Consider the following 16,770-nt stretch of genomic DNA (forward strand, 5'->3'; position numbering starts at 1 on the left):
GTCAACTGTAATTTTTCTCTTTACTCTCCTCAAAACAGAATAAAATACATCAAGGAGAGCTTGCCAGGAGCTATGTTAAATGAGAAGATTTTTGATAATTATTTTGTAAACCATGTTTTTGGGAAAGTTATGTGCCAGTGAAACAAACATTCATTGAGTGCTTGTGTGTACCTAGATAAAGATACAGACTAACATTGAATATAATAGTGAACAGCAAAGAAAAGGTTTCAACATTCAAGGATTTTATATTAATGGGAGAAGAGACATACAAATAAATAAACAGTTAACTAAGTTGCACTTCAGAAAGCTACTTAGAGAAAAATTAATCATGGTTAGTGTGATAGGGAAGCCCTGCAGATTGATTAGGATTGCTATTTTACACAGGGAAAGCATGAAAAACCTCAGTAGTAGATTAAAACCTGAGCAGAGACTGGAAAGAAGCAGAGTTAGACATAGAAGCAATTGTCGAGGACTTACAGCCTAGGAGTCTAAAATGTACATGGAATTTAAGAGCTTGGTTCTACTCTGCCTTTAAGGTATGTGTATGTGTGTTGTGTCCTAGAATTTTATAACCTTACTATTCTTATTCTTTTTTTTTTACTTTATAATTTAAGTGATCCTTTATTTATAGATTTCATGTTTTTCTACTCTTATATTATTTTAATACTAGATTTAGACTGATACTTTTTTTCAGTTACAATATGATTTTCTGTATTACTATGGAAACTTTCTGATATATTATCAGAGAGTTCCTAAAATATTATTTAAACAAATTTGTGATAATTATTTATTCTCTGTTATAAGTTGAATTGTGTCCCTTAAAAGAGATGTTGAAGTCCCAATCTCCAGTACCTGAGAAATTGGCCAGATTTAGAAATAGGATTGTTGCTAATGTAGTTAGTTACAATGAGGTCATTAGAGTGGGTCCTAATTCAATATGACTGTTGTCTTTATTAAAGGGGTAAATTTGGATATAAAGACAGATATGAATTGAGGGAAGACAATGTGAAGACATACAGGGAGAAGGTAACCATATGATGGGAGCAGTGTTCCTACAAGCCAAGAGTTGCCAATAAACCACCAAAAGCAAGAAAATTCAGGGCAAGATCCTCCTCTAGAGCCTTCACAGAAAGCATGGCCCTGCCAATACCTTGATTTTGGATTTCTAGCCTCCACAAATGTGAAAGAATAGATGTATGTTGCTTTAAGCCACCTAGTTTTTGATATTTTCTTATGACCTTTCCCTAGGAAATTAGTATATCCTTATATGTCTTGCATTTTCTTTATCCCCCACTGAGCTATGCCAACATAGAAATAGAAAAATACAATTTTTAAAATTTTTATTCCCATCGGCTTATAAAATCCCTCCTCCTTTTATTTTACTTATTTCACAGCTTTGGAAAGGTCCCTGCTTCCTCTGAGCCTTCTACAGATATAGCAAGAACCCAGTGGATGAGGTGACCCATGGTTTTCACCTATAACTGGAGTATCTTCTGGCCAGGCCCATGGAGGAATACTCCCTAATAACCAAATTCTGAGGCATTTATTCATTATCCTTAATGTAGTGCTTCCCAAACTGTAACATATATATTAATATAAATTACCTATTGATCTTGTTAAAATGCATAGGCTAATTGAGTATTCTGATTGAATATTTTATATTTCTAATAAGTTACCTAACAATGCTGATGCTCTTGTCCCAAGGACTACATATTGAGACACAAAACTCTAAAACTTGACCCAATAACTCAAGTCATAAACCCAAGTATTATTCTTAACTTCCTCAGCCAAAACTACTTCCAGGTTAAGCAGCAGTTTTCTGCAGTTTTGAAAAATAGTACTTCTCTAGATGTTGCAACTTGAAAAAGATATTCTATTGGTGAATAAATTAAAAATAGATGTCCCACTTGGATGGATATTTTAGGAGACAACACAGCTTCTGTTGGAATATATAGCTGTAACAGGACTCAGGGACTGGCAAATTAAACAAGAGCTGCATTTCAGTCTCCAGTTTCCTTTTACTCAAATGTCTTTAAAAGGCACAACCTGTAAAAAGTGAGGCCTGTCCCTTCTCCACCTTCCTGCTCATCAAGAGCAATCAAGTTATGTCAAGTATAATTCAAATATTCTCTTTAATCTATCTTCTCTTTCCTCCTTGACTCATTCAGACATTAATCCCATGCAATCTAAGTACTTCTCTTCAATCACTTATCCCAGAAAGATACTTTCTTTATTGCAACCATATTTACCCTTCTAAAACATAACACTACTTATATTCTTCCTTTCTTTAAAAATGTATCAAGAGTATACACCGTTATTAGTCCATTCTCACGCTACTGTGAAGAAGTACCCGAGACTGGGTAATTTATAAAGGAAAGAGGTTTCATTGACTCACAGTTCAGCATGGCTGGGGAGTTCTCAGGAAACTTCTAATCATGGCAGAAGGCACCTCTTCACAGGGTGACAGGAGAGTGAGTGCCAGAGAGGAAATGCCAGACACCTATAAAACCACCAGATCTCATGAGATTCTTCTACTATCATGAGAACAGCATGAGGGAAAGAGTCCTCATGATCTGATTACTTTCCAGTGGGTCCCTCCCAGGACATGTGGGGATAATGGGAAGTATAATTCAAGATGAGATTTAGGTGGGGACACAACCAAACTATATCAACACCTTCAAGGTGATAACCTACAAATCTCTCAGCGTGACATAGAAGAGGTTTTAAGGTATTGCCCTAACTATGACTTAAGGTTGACTGTACTTCTTTGGTTTCTGTTTCTCTACATCTCACCTGTGTATTTACCTAGAGTTTCTGGCCACTACTATGGCATACTAGGTGCGGTGAAACTTAAATTTGTCAAGCCCAGACTGGGTTGCCAAACAAAACAACCATACTATAGTTGAATGGAGAGAATTACAGTATCAAGAGGCTTTGCTACAAGTGAAAGCTTGAATGTAATAATAGAACTTAATACTAACCTTCAATGTAGTTATTCATTAGATTTTGTTAAAGTCTTTGTTAAAGACTTTGTTAAAGTCAGTTCAAAAGTAAAAGCAAACAAACAAAAATATGTTTACCTATGATACTGTAAAAGATAGTGTCTGTGGCTCATTAAAATGGATAATGTTTTCCTGGGCACAGAGTCAGACTCAATTTCTTACTCTCAATTCTACATAAGGATAGCCATATATCTAAGTTCTGAATGATGTGTGCTACATTGTTACAACAATGCCTCCTAGTAAATTATATCTCTGTCTATCTCCATTGCTTTACAAGATGACTTTACAACTCTTCATATCAAAAGATGGAGTTCATTTCCAACCTCTTTTAATTCAGACTGGTCTTGGAACTTGTTTTGAGCAATAGAATATGAAAGAAATAATGTTGTGATCTCTGAGGTAGGTCTTACAGATCTTGCAGCTTCTGTTTGCATCCTCCACCTTCCACCTGCATTTTAGTCTTTCATTTTAGGCTTCTTCAAAGCATAGGCATAGAAAAGCAATAAAAAGCATAGGCATAGAAAAGCAAAGCCTAAAATGAAAGACTACCTGACCAGTTCCCATCTGATCCATCAGCTGAATGCAGCCACTGACTTAGCCAAATCAAGACTAGCAGAAGATCGACTCAATCAAATCATGAAATTATGTGTTTCGGGGGAAACATTGTAGTTGTTTTAAGACATAGAGTGTTGGAGTGATCCTTTACACAGAAATAGATACAGAAAGTAACACTTCCAAAAATAATTGTACCATTTCCAGAACTGACCCAAAATACTCTCTTTTTCTCATTAGCTGGAATGGAGAAGATTCCCAAAAGACCTTAGAAGGCATTTACTTAAGAAAGCAAAGCCTCCCAGAGCCTGATTTCTGAATGACTGTCCATTGCCATAGTCACCAGGTAAGTTCAGATATACTGCAAGAAATAAAAAGTATATTTTAGTCATTTTACATTTTGAGTTTTAGTACAAAATTTAACTTACACTAAGTAATATATCAGCAGTAATACCATTAATATAATCTTTGGCATTTGTTTAGCTAATGTCTAGTTTCAGAAGCATTTTATTTATAAATGGATAGCTTTTGTGAAAAATTATTGGTTCTTATTTATATATGATTATATTTGTAGTATAAATTATTTTTTCACACTAAAACATTTTGATAAAATAGAGAAAAATCAGGATAGGAGAGCATTTTTCTATAATTCTAATACTTGCATGTTTTATTTCTTGCATATGTGCATTTTAACTAAATTTATACTTTTAAGCTAACATTATATTACATAAAATTTCTATACTAATTCATAACTTTTTAAAATGGTTGCATCAAACTCCATCTAGTGGATGCAGCATAACATTTCTTATGCCTTTTTATTAATAATTTAAGTTCCAAATACTCAGTGTTGTAATTCTATAATGAGCATTTTCATAAACATACCTTTTTCTTTTTTATGTCACTCCTTTATTTGCTACTCTTTAAGCTCAACATTTTATTACTTATGTTGAGTTATTCAAATTATTTAGTTCACTTAATCCACTACATATACTATTTGCTTTAAGTTTGTGTTATGGTTATTTAAAAGACAATAATATTAATGTAATATTGAATTCTTCTTTATCAAACAGCACAGTTTCCCCTCAGTTTTCAAGCTTAGTCACTATATAGAATGTGAGATAATGATGATTACTGCTTTCTCCCCCAAAAATGTTTAGGCTGTTACTCCCCCAAAAATGGCTTAATATTTTGTATGTCTTTTTTTCTATATGATTAATAATAGTTATTTTCCAAAACCCAAAAATGAATAACTCTTTTGTTCTACTGAACCATGTTCTCCATATCATATTACCCCCAAGAAACAATGATTTCATGTAACGCAAAAAGGTAACTATATCTACCACCCTATCATTGACTTCTTCACATCGTCTTCTGTTTATCACTACTTGAATATATTGCTGACACCTGAAATGTAAAATTTTAAAACAACATAAATTACATTATCTGTCAACACATACTTTCCCCAATATTTCTATTTCTTTTAAAATGTTGTCAGCATCCTCAAACTTACCCAGAGCTTCCTCCTGCTATTCAGACTTCTGTATTTTTCATTAGCTGGCCCATAGGCTCCTGAAAATAATATATGTCCAAAATGAAACCTATCATTTTACTTTTGCATCTACTTCAACTTCTGATTTTTCCCTCTCTCCAAGTAGTAATATCAATCCAAGTCATTCAAACCAAAAAGCAGAGAGTCATACTCATGCTACCAAAACCCTTCTTAACTGATCACTTTTTATTTGGTTTTGTTCATTTTTCCTTGTTAAAATTTTTATTGGCATATAAAATTTATGCAGAAAGTACAGAAATATTAAACAGCTCTATGAATTTTTACCAGCTAAATACATGTTTATAAGCAGGAAGAATTTAAGGTGAATAACATTGCTAGTATATGAGAAAACTCTGTTAATGCCTATTTTCAGTGACTAAACTCCATAGAACTTTAACCATGATACTAATTTTCTCTCTCTCTCTTTTTTTTTTTTTTAAATTATACTTGAAGTTCTGGGATACATGTGCAGCATGTGCAGTTTTGTTACATAGGCATATACATATGCCATGGTGGTTTGCTATACACATCAACCTGTCATCTACATTAGGTATTTCTCCTAATGCTATCCCTCCCTAGGCCCTTCACCCCGCAACAGGCCCTGGTGCGTGATGTTCCCCTCCCTGTGTCCATGTGTTCTCGTTGTTCAACTCCCACTCATGAGTGAAAACATGCAGTGTTTTGTTTTCCGTTCCTGTGTAGTTTGCTGAGAATTATAGCTTCCAGCTCCATCCATGTTCCTGCAAAGGGCACAAACTCATCTATTTCTATGGCTGTATAGCATTCCATGGTGTATATGTGCCACATTTTCATTGTCTGGTCTATCATTAATGGGCATTTGGGTTGGTTCCAAGTCTTCACTATTGTGAATAGTGCTGCAATAAACATATGTGTGCATGTGTCTTTATAGTAGAATGATTTATAATCCTTTGGATGTACACCCAGTAATGAGATTGCCAGATCAAATGGTATTTCTGGTTCAAGATCCTTGAGAAATCTCCACACTGTCTTCCACAATGGTGGAACTAGTTTACACTTCCACTAACAGTGTAAAAGTGTTCCTATTTCTCCACATCCTCTCCAGCATCTGCTGTTTCTTGACTTTTTAATGATACCATTCTAACTGGCATGAGATGGTATCTCACTGTGGTTTTGATTTGCATTTCTCTAATGACCAGTAGTGATGAGCTCTTTTTTTGTTGTTTTCATATGTTTGTTGGCCACATAAATGTCTTCTTTTGAGAAGTGTCTGTCCATATCCTTCACCCACTTTTTTATGGAGTTGTTTTTCTTTCTTGTAACTTTGATTTCCTTGTAGATTCTGGATATTAACCCTTTGTGAGATAGATTGCAAAAATTTTCTCCCATTCTATAAGTTGCCTGTTCATTCTGATGATAGTTTCTTTTGCTGTGCAGAGGCTGTTTAGTTTAGTTAGATCCCATTTGTCAATTTTGGCTTTTGCTGCCATTGTTCTTGGTGTTTTAGTCATGAAGTCTTTGCCCATGCCTATGTCCTGAATGGTATTGCCTAGGTTTTCTTCTAGGGATTTTATGGCTTTAGGTCTTACATGTAAGTCTTTAATCCATTTTGAGTTAATTTCTGTATAAGGTATAAGAAAGGGGTCCAGTTTCAGTTTTCTGCATATGGCTAGCCAGTTTTCCCAACACCATGTATTAAACAGGGAATCCTTTCTCCATTGCTTGTTTTTGTCAGGTTTGTCAAAAATCAGATGATTGTAGATGTGTGGCATTATTTCTGAGGTCTCTGTTCTTTTCCACTGGTCTACATATATATATTGATACCAGTACCATGCTGTTTTGGTTACTGTGACCTTGTTATATAGTTCAAAGTCAGGTAGTGTGATGCCTCCAGATTTGTTCCTTTTGCTTAGAATTGTCTTGTCTACACAGACTCTTCTATTAGTTCCATATGAAATTTACAGTAGCTTTTTTCTAATTCAGCAAAGAAAGTCAATGGTAGCTTGATGGGGATAGCATTGAATCTATAAATTACTTTGGGCAATATGGCCATTTTCGTGATATTGATTCTTCTTATCCATGAGCATGGAATGTTTTTCCATTTGTTTGTGTCTTCTCTTATTTCCTTGAGCAGTGGCTTGTAACTCTCCTTGAAGAGGTCCTTCACATCCCTTGTAAGTTGTTTTCCTAGGTATTTTATTATCTTTGAAGCAATTGTGACTGAGAGCTCACTCATGATTTGGCTCTTTGATTGTCTATTATTGGTGTATAGGAATGCTTGCAATTGTTGCACATTGATTTTGTATCCTGAGACTCTGCTGAAGTTGCTTATCAGCTTAAGGAGATTTTGGGCTAAGACGGTGGGGTTTTCTAAATATGCAATCATGTCATCTGCAGACAGAGACAGTTTGAGTTCCTCTCTTCCTGTTGAATACCCTTTATTTCTTTCTCTTGTCTGAGTGCCCTAGCCAGAACTTTCAATACTCTGTTAAATAGGAGTGGTGAGAGAGAGCATCCTTGTCTTGTGCTGATTTTCAAAGAGAATGCTTCCATCTTTTGCCCATTCTGTATGATATTGGCTGTGGGTTTGTCATAAATACCTCTTATTATTTTGAGATATGTTCCATCAATACCCAGTTTATTGAATGTTTTTTCATGAAGAAGTGTTGAATTTTATTGAAGGCCTTTTCTGCATATATTGAGACAATCATGTGGTTTTTGTCATTGGTTCTGTTTACATGATGGATTATGTGTATTGATTTGTGTATGTTGATCCAGCCTTGTATCCCAGGAATGAAGCTGACTTGATCGTGATGGCTAAGCTGATGTGCTGCTGGATTCGGTTTGCCAGTATTTTATTGAGGATTTTCACAACAATATTCATCAGTAATATGGGCCTGAAATTTTGTTTTTTTGTTGTGTCTCTGCCAGGTTTTGGTATCAGGATGATGCTGGCTTCATAAAATGAGTTAGGGAGAAGTCCCTCTTTTTCTATTGCTTGGAATCGTTTCAGAAGGAATGGTACCAGCTCCTCTTTGTACCTCTGGTAGAATTTGGCTGTTAATCCATCTGGTCCTGGACTTTTTTGATAGGTAGGCTATTAATTACTGTCTCAATTTCAGAACTTGTTATTGGTCTGTTCAGGGATTTGACTTCTTCTTGGTTTAGTCTTGGGAGGGTGTATGTGTTCAGAAATTTATCAATTTCTTTTAGATTTTCTAGTTTATTTGCAAATAAGTGTTTATAGTATTCTCTGATGGTAGTCTGTATTTCTGTGGGATCAGTGGTGATATCCCCTTTATCATTTTTTAATGTGCCTATTTGATTCTTCTCTCTTTTCTTCTTTATTAGTCTGACTAGAGTTGTATCTATTTTGTTAATCTTTTCAAAAAAATGAGCTCCTGGATTCATAGATTTTTAAAGTTTTTTTTTGTGTGTGTGTGTCCATATATCTTTCAGTTCTGCCTAATCTTAGTTATTTATTTTCTTCTGCTAGCTTTTGAATTTGTTTGCTGTTGCTTCTATAGTTCTTTTAATTGTGATTTAGGGCGTCAATTTCAGATCTTTCCTGCTTTCTCATGTGGGCATTTAGAGCTATAAATTACCCTCTAAACACTGCTTTAGCTATGTCCCAGAGATTCTGGTACATTGTGTCTTCATTCTCTTGTTTCAAATAACTTATTTATTTCTGCCTCAATTTTGTTGTTTACCTAGTAGTCATTCAGGGGCAGGTTGTTCAGTTTCCATATAGTTCTGTGGTTTTGAGGGAGTTTCTTAATCCTGAGTTCTAATTTGATTGCACTGTGGTCTGAGAGACTTTTGTTGTGATTTCCATTCTTTTGCATTTGCTGAGGAGTGTTTTACTTTCAACTATGTAGTCAGTTTTAGAATAAGTGTGATATGGTGCTGAGAAGAACGCATATTCTGTTGATTTGGGGTGGAGAGTTCTGTAGATGTCTTTTAGGTCTGCTTGGTTCAGAGCTGAGTTGAAATCCTGAATATCCTTGTTAATTTTCTGTCTCATTGATCTGTCTAATATTGACAGTAGGTTGTTAAAGTCTCCTGCTATTATTGTGTGGAAGTCTAAGTCTCTTTGTAGGGCTCTAAGAACTTGCTTTATGAATCTGGGTGCTCCTGTATTGGGTGCATATATATTTAGGATAGTTAGCTCCTCTTGTTGCATTGATGCTTTTACCATTATGTAATGTCCTTCTTTGTCTTTTTTGTTTGTTTTAAAGTCTGTTTTATCAGAGACTCAGATTACAACCCCTGTTTTTTTCTTTCCATTTTAAATGTTCCTTTGACACATTATTTTGAGCCTATATGTGTCTTTGCATGTGAGATGGGTCTCCTGAATACAGCACACCAATGGAATCTTGACTCTTTATCCAATTTGTCAGTCTGAGTCTTTTAATTGGGGCATTTAGCCCATTTATATTTAAGGTTAATATTGTTATGTGTGAATTTGATCCTGTCATTATGATGCTAGCTGGTTATTTTTCCTGTTAGTTGATGCAGTTTCTGCATAGTGTCTAGGGTCTTTACACTTTGGTATGTTTTTGCAGTGGCTGGTACTGGTTTTTCCTTTCCATATTTAGTGCTTTCTTCAGGAGTTCTTGTAAGACAGGCCTGGTGGTGACAAAGTCCCTCAGCATTTGCTTGTCTGCAAAATATTTTATTTCTCCTTCAATTATGAGGCTTAGATTGGCTGGATATAAAATTCTGGGTTGAAAATTCTTTTCTTTAAGAATGTTGACTATTGGCCCTCACTGTCTTCTGGCTTGTAAGATTTCTGCAGAGAGATTCACTGTCAGTCTGATGGTCTTCCCTTTGTGGTTGACCCAACCTTTCTCTCTGGCTACCCTTAACATTTTTTCCTTCATTTCAACCTTGGTGAATCTGATTATTATGTGTCTTGGGATTGCTCTTCTCAAGGAGTATCTTCGTGGTGTTTTCTGTATTTCCTGAATTTGAATGTTGGCCTGTCCTGCTAGGTTGGGGAATTGTTCTTGGATAATATCCTGAAGTGTGTTTTCCAACTTGGTTCCAATCTTTCCATCACTTTCAGGTATGCCAGTCAAACATATGTTTGATCTTTTCACATAGTGCTATATTTCTTGGAGACATTGTCCATTCCTTTTAATTTTTTTTCTCTAATCTTGTCTTCATGCTTTACTTCATTAAGTTGATCTTCAATCTCTGATATCCTTTCTTCCACTTGATCGATTCAGCTATTGATATTTGTGTATGCTTTATGAAGTTCTCATGCTCTGTTTTTCAGCTATATCTGGTCATTTATGTTCTTCTCTAAACTGGTTATTCTAGCTAACAGTTCTTATAAGCTTTTATCAATGCCTTTGCTTCCTTGCATTGGGTTAGAAAATGCTCCTTTAGCTCAGAGGAGTTTGTTATTCCACCTTCTGAAGTCTACTTCTGTCAATTCGTCAAACATTCTCTGTCCAGTTCCCTTGATGGTGAAGAGTTGTGATCCTTTGGAGGAGAAGAAACATTCTGGTTTTTGGAATTTTCAGCCTTTTTGCACTGGTTTTTCCTTATCTCCATGAATTTATCTACCTTTGGTCTTTGATCTTGGTGACCCTTGGATGGGGTTTTTGCATGGACATCCTTTTTGTTGATGTTGATGCTATTGCTTTCTGTTTGCTAGTTTTCCTTCTAACAGGCCCCTCTTCTGCAGGTCTGCTGGAGTTTGCTGGAGGTCCACTCCAGAACCTGTTGGCCTTGGTATCACCAGAAGAGGCTTCAGAATAGCAAAGATTGCTGCCTGCTCCTTCCTCTGGAAGTTTTGTCCCAGAGGGGCACCTGTCAAATGCCAGCTGGAGCTCTCCTATATGAAGTGACTGTCGACCCCTGCTGGGAGGTATCTCCTAGTCGGGAGGCACAGGGGTCAGGGACCCACTTGAGGAGGCAGTCTGTCCCTTAGCAGAGCTGGAGTGCAGTGCTGGGAGATCTGCTGCTCTCTTCAGAGTTGGCAGGCAGGAATGTTTAACTCTGTTGAAGCTATGCTTACAGCCACCCATTCCCCCAGGTGCTCTGTCCCAGGGAGATTGGAGTTTTATCTATAAGCCTCTGACTGGGGCTGGTGCTGCCTTTCTTTCAGAGATGCCCTGCCCAGAGATGAGGAATCTAGAGAAGCAGTCTGGCTATAGCAGATTTGTGGTGCTACAGTGGGCTTCACCCAGTCTGATCTTCCTAGTGGCTTTGTTTACACTGTGAGGGGAAAACCACCTACTCAAGCCTCAGTAATGGTGGATGCCCCTCCCCCTACCAAGCTCAAGCATCCCAGGTCGACTTCAGACTGCTGTGCTGACAGTGAGAATTTCAAGCCAGTGGATCCCAGCTTGCTGGGCTCTGTGGGGGTGGGATCCACTGAGCTAGATTTCTTAGTTACCTAGCTTCAGCCCCCTTTCTATGTGGTTCTGTCTCACAGCTGTTCCAGGTGCCACTGGGGTACAAAAGAAAACTCCTGCAGTTATCTCAGTGTCTGCCCAAATGGCTGCCCAGTTTTGTGGTTGGAATACAGGGCCCTGTTGGTGTAGGCACCCGAGGGAATCTCATGGTCTGTGGGTTGCAAGGACCATGGGAAAAGAATAGTACCATGATGCTAATTTTCAACACCATAGATTGATTTCTGATGTTTTTAAAATTATAAAAATTACACAATATATTATTCACCCTTCTACATTTATATTCTTTCATTTGTGTTGACTTTTGTCCCAGTTATTTCATTGCTGTCACTATAAAGTATTCAATGTATGCAACAAATTTATTGTCAATAAAATGGATAATAGATCTTTGTCTTTTAGAGGGGTTTATTTTAATAGAGTTTCTGTGCATGTGCCTGTACATGATTTACTGTGCATTTATGTAGATATATACTGAAAAGAGAAATAAAATTGCAGACTAATGGAATATAAATATGTATAAATATATAGTTGTATCTATCTATCTATCTATCTATCTATCTATCTATCTATCTATCTGAGAGATGATTGATAGGTAGATAGATTCTGGTCTATTTGATACTTAAAATGGTTTACGGAATTGTTGACAAAAACTTGCATTTCCAGCATTAGTATACAAGCAAGGGTTGCAGTTACTTTACATCTTTTCAAATATTTTATATTGTTTGTCTTTTTTTTTTTTTTCTACTTTTGCCATTCCTGTTAGTGTATAGTGGTTTTAGAATATGGATTTAATTTAAATTTTCCAAAGAAACTCAGTAACTTTTCATTTGAATATCTTCTTTCATGAAATACCAACATTTTCAAGCAATTATCTTTCTCATACTTATTAGAATTTCATTACATATTATGGATATGAGTCATGTATTGAATATATATAAAAATTTCTCCCATGTCATGTTTATTTTTAATGTTTTAATGCTATATATTATATATAATCCAATTTACGTTTTTATGTCCTTTGTGATTACTGCTGTTAGTATTCAGTCTGAGAAATCTTTGTATACCTCACAGCTATTAAGATGATTTTTTTATTTCCTTCTAAAACTTATTATTTTACCTTATTTAATTAGCTCAGAATTCGCCTGAAAAATAATGTTTTTCATTGTTTAACTTAGGGTCAAGTGTTTTTGTTTTGTTTTGTTTTGTTTTACGTATTGACACAAAATTGAGCCTCTATAAAATATGCAGAAGACTATCTTTTCTCTACTGTTCCTCTTTTTAATAAACCATGACATAATATTTGTTATTCTGCTTTGAATTTCCTCTTCTGTTCCATCAGTCAACTTATCTTTCATTATGCTGATAATATAGCATCTTAATTACCATATTTTTATAGTAACTCTTGATAAAATAGCTAGAGTTCAAGAACTTTGTTGATCTTCAGTATCAGCTTAGTTGCTATCAGCCCTTTGCATTTTTATTAAAAAATTAAATCTTCCTATTTTCTATGAAAAGCTTGCTGAGATTTTGCTAGGATTGTATTAAATCAGTAGAATAATTTGGAGAAAACTGACATCATTATAATCTTGAGTGCTCCAACCCATGAACATTTTGTATTTATTCATTTATTTAAATATGTCATTTTCTTTTTCACTTTTAACATAGAGGTTATATGGGTTGTATGACGTATTTACTCATAGATATTTGATTTTTTTGACCATGGTACTTTTTTTATAAATATTTTCTGGTAGCCAAGTATAGTGGTGCATTCCTGTCATCTCAGCTAGTTGTGACACTGAGGTGGGAGAATTGTATAAGCACAGCAGTTTGAGGCCAGCCTGGGCAACATAGCAAAGCACTGTGTCTAAAATTTTTATTTTCTATTTGTTCATTGCTGTTGTTTAAAAGCTGGAAGCAATCCTTGTATTGACCTTGTATTAGCCACTTTTTAAAATTCATATGTTCCATATTACAAACCTCAGAAGATATGTTTAAATTTAACCCATCTACATGATAAATTATATAGATTTTCTGTACTTAATAGATTGAATAAGATCTCTTACTAGTTTGCTAAATGCTGTTGTAATTAATATTTGCTAAATTTTACTATATGCTTTTCTTGTATTTTTCTGAGTAGCTTAATTTTTGAATGTTAAACCATTGCATTCTTTTTTGTGTCTTAAGTCTGTTCATGATACTAAAACAAAATAAACTGGCCATTTAGTAGGAACAGAAATGTATTCCTTACAATTCTGGAGAATGGGAAGACCAAGATCAAGCTGCTCTCAGATTCAGTGTATGGTAAGGGCTGCCCTCTGCCCAATTGACACTTTCTCTTTGTGTGTGTGTGTGTGTGTGTGTGTGCGCGTGCGTGTGTTTTGACATTTTCTTTTCTTAACTTTTATTTCAGGTTCTAGGTTACATGTGAAGATTTGTTCCATAGGTAAACTCATGTTACAGGTGTTTGTTGTACAGATTATTTTATTACCCAGTTATTAAGCCCAGAACCCAATAGTTATATTTTCCCCTCCTCTCCCTGTTCCCATCCAACCTCAAGAAGACACCAGTGTCTCTTGTTTTCTTCTTTGTGTTCATGAATTCTCATCATTTAGCTCCCACTTACAAGTGAAAACATGTGGTATTTGGTTTTCTGTTCTTGTTTTACTTTGCTAAGGAGTATAGCCTTCACCTCCATCCATGTTCCTGTAAAATACATGACCTCATTTTTTTACAACTGTATAGTGTTTCATGGTGTATATGTACCACAGTTTCTTTATCCAGTCTTGATAGGCATTTAGGTTGATTTCATGTTTTTGCTATTGTGAATAGTGCTGCAACAAACATTTTTGTGCATAAGTCTTTATGGTAGAATCACTTCTATTCCTTTGAGTATATACCCAATAATGGGGTTGCTGGGTTGAATAGTAGTTCTGCTTTTAGCTCTTTGAGGAATTGCCATACTGCTTTCTACGATAGTTGGACTAATTTACACTCTCACTAAGAGTGTATTGTTTTCTTTTCTCCACAACCTTGCCAGTATCTGTTAGTTTTTGACTTTTTAGTAATAACCATTCTGAGTGATGTGAGATGGTATTTCCTTGTGGTTTTGATTACACTCTAATGATCAGTGATGTTGAACATTTTTTCCTATGCTTGTTGGCCACATGTATGTCTTCTTTTGAAAATTGTCTTTTCATGTCCTTTGCCTGCTTTTTAATGGTGTTGTTTCTTTTTCTCTTGTAAATTTGTTTAATTTCCTAATAGATGCAGGACAGTAGACCTTTGCTAGAAGCATAGTTTGCAAACCTTCTCCCATTCAGTAGGTTGTCTTTTTACTCTGTTGATAGTTTCTTTTGCAGTGAAGAATCTCAAGTTTAATTAGATCCCCCGTAGTATGATGCTGGCTGTGTTTTTTTTTAATAGATGGCTCTTATTTTGAGGTGTGTTCCTTTAATACCTAGTTTGCTGAGAGTTTTTCACATGAAGCAGTGTTGAATTTCATCAAAAGACTTTTCTGCATCTATTGTGATAATCGTGTGGTTTTTGTCTTTATTCCTGCTTATGCAATGAATCACATTTATTGATTTGCACAAGCTGAAGCAACCGTGTATCCCAGAGACGGTGCCTACTTGATTGTGGTGGATTAGCTTTTTGATATTCTGTTGAATTTGTTTTATGAATGTTTTGTTGAAAATTTTACATCAGTGTTCATCAAGTATATTGGCCTAAAGTTTTCTTTTATTGCTGTGTCTCTGCTAGATTTTGGTATCAAGATGCTGCTGCTTTTGTAGAATGAGTATAGGAGAAGTCCCTCCTCCTCACTTTTTGGAATAATTTTAGTGGGAATGACACCATCTCTTCTTTGTACATGTGGTATAATTCAGCTGTTAATTCATCAGGTTTTGGGCTTTTCTCATTGGTAGGCTATTTATAACTGATTCAGTTTTGGAGCTCACTACTGGTCTGTTCAGGGAATCAATTTCTTCCTGGTTCAGTCTTGGGAAGGTGTACGTTTCCAGCAATTTATCAGTCTCTTCTAGGTGTTTTAGTTTGTGTGCATAGAGGTATTCATGGTAGTTTATGTTGGTTATTTTTTTACTCCTTCAAGATCAGTGGTAACATTCCCTTTGTCATTTCTAGTTGTGTTTATTTGTATCTTCTCTCTTTTCTTTACTAGTCTGGATAGTGGCCTATTTTATTAATCTTTTCAAAACTAACTCCTGAATTCTTTGATCTTTTTAATGGGTTATCTTGTCTTGATTTCCTTCAGCTCAGCTCTGATTTTTGTTATTTCTTGTCTTGTGCTAGCTATGGGGTTGATTTGGTCTTGCTTCAATTAATTCTTTCAGTTGTGATGCTAAGTTGTTAAACTGAGATCTTTCTAACTTTTGATGTGGACATTTAGTGCTATGAATTTCCCTCTTAACACTGCCTTAGCTGTGTCTCAGAAATTCTGGTATGTTGTATTTTTGTTCTCATTATTTTCAAAGAACATTTTCATTTCTGCCTTTATTTCATTATTTACTCAAAAATCATTCAGAAGAATGTTGTTTAATTTCCTTCTAATTGTATGATTTTGAGCAATTTTCTTAGTCTTGACTTATATTTTTATCTCACTGTGGCCTAAGATTGTGTTTGGTATTATTTTGGTTCCTTTACATTTGCTAAGGATTTTTTATGTCCAAGTACATGGTTGATTTTAAAGTATGTGCCATATGATGATGAGAAGAATGTGCATTCTGTTGTTTTTGTGTGAAGAGTTCTGCAGAGGTCTATCAGATCCATTTGATCCATTGTTGAGTTCAGGTCCTGAGTATCTTTGTTAATTTTCTGCCTTGATAATCTGTCTAATACTGTCAGTGAAGTATTGAAGTGTCACACTATTATTATGTGGGAGTCTATTTCTCCTTGTACATCTCTAAGAACTTGCTTTATGAATCTGGGTGCTCTTGTGTTGGGAGCATATATATTTAGGACACTTAGGACTTGTTGAATTGAGCCCTTTACCAATACGTGATGCCCTTTGTCTTTTTTGATTTTTGCTGGTTTGAAGTTTGTTTTGTCTAAAATTAATTAAGCAACCTGCTTTTTTTCTGGTCTCCATTTGCTTGGTTGATTTTCCTCCATCACTTTATTTTTTGCCTATGGTTGTCATTACATGTGAGATGGGTCTCTTGAAGACAGTATACCATTGGGTGTTACTTTTTTATTCAACTTGCCACTCTGTGCCTCTTAGATGGGGCATTTACCACATTTACATTCA

At 35.4% G+C, this 16,770-nt stretch overlaps 1 long non-coding RNA gene across 1 annotated transcript; it reads right to left on the reverse strand.

Annotated features, from left to right (window-relative positions):
• Window positions 1-3,783: 3,783 nt before the first annotated feature.
• On the reverse strand, window positions 3,784-5,125 carry LOC117077031. Its single transcript, XR_004434628.1, has 3 exons — window positions 5,065-5,125; window positions 4,898-4,958; window positions 3,784-3,915 (listed from the first exon to the last, which is right to left on the reverse strand). It is a non-coding gene; the product is annotated as an uncharacterized LOC117077031 (long non-coding RNA).
• Between the last annotated feature and the right edge of the window lie 11,645 nt (window positions 5,126-16,770).

Source organism: Trachypithecus francoisi, unplaced genomic scaffold, assembly GCF_009764315.1.
Source record: "Trachypithecus francoisi isolate TF-2019V2 unplaced genomic scaffold, Tfra_2.0 Lachesis_group0, whole genome shotgun sequence".
Lineage (NCBI taxonomy): Eukaryota > Metazoa > Chordata > Mammalia > Primates > Cercopithecidae > Trachypithecus > Trachypithecus francoisi.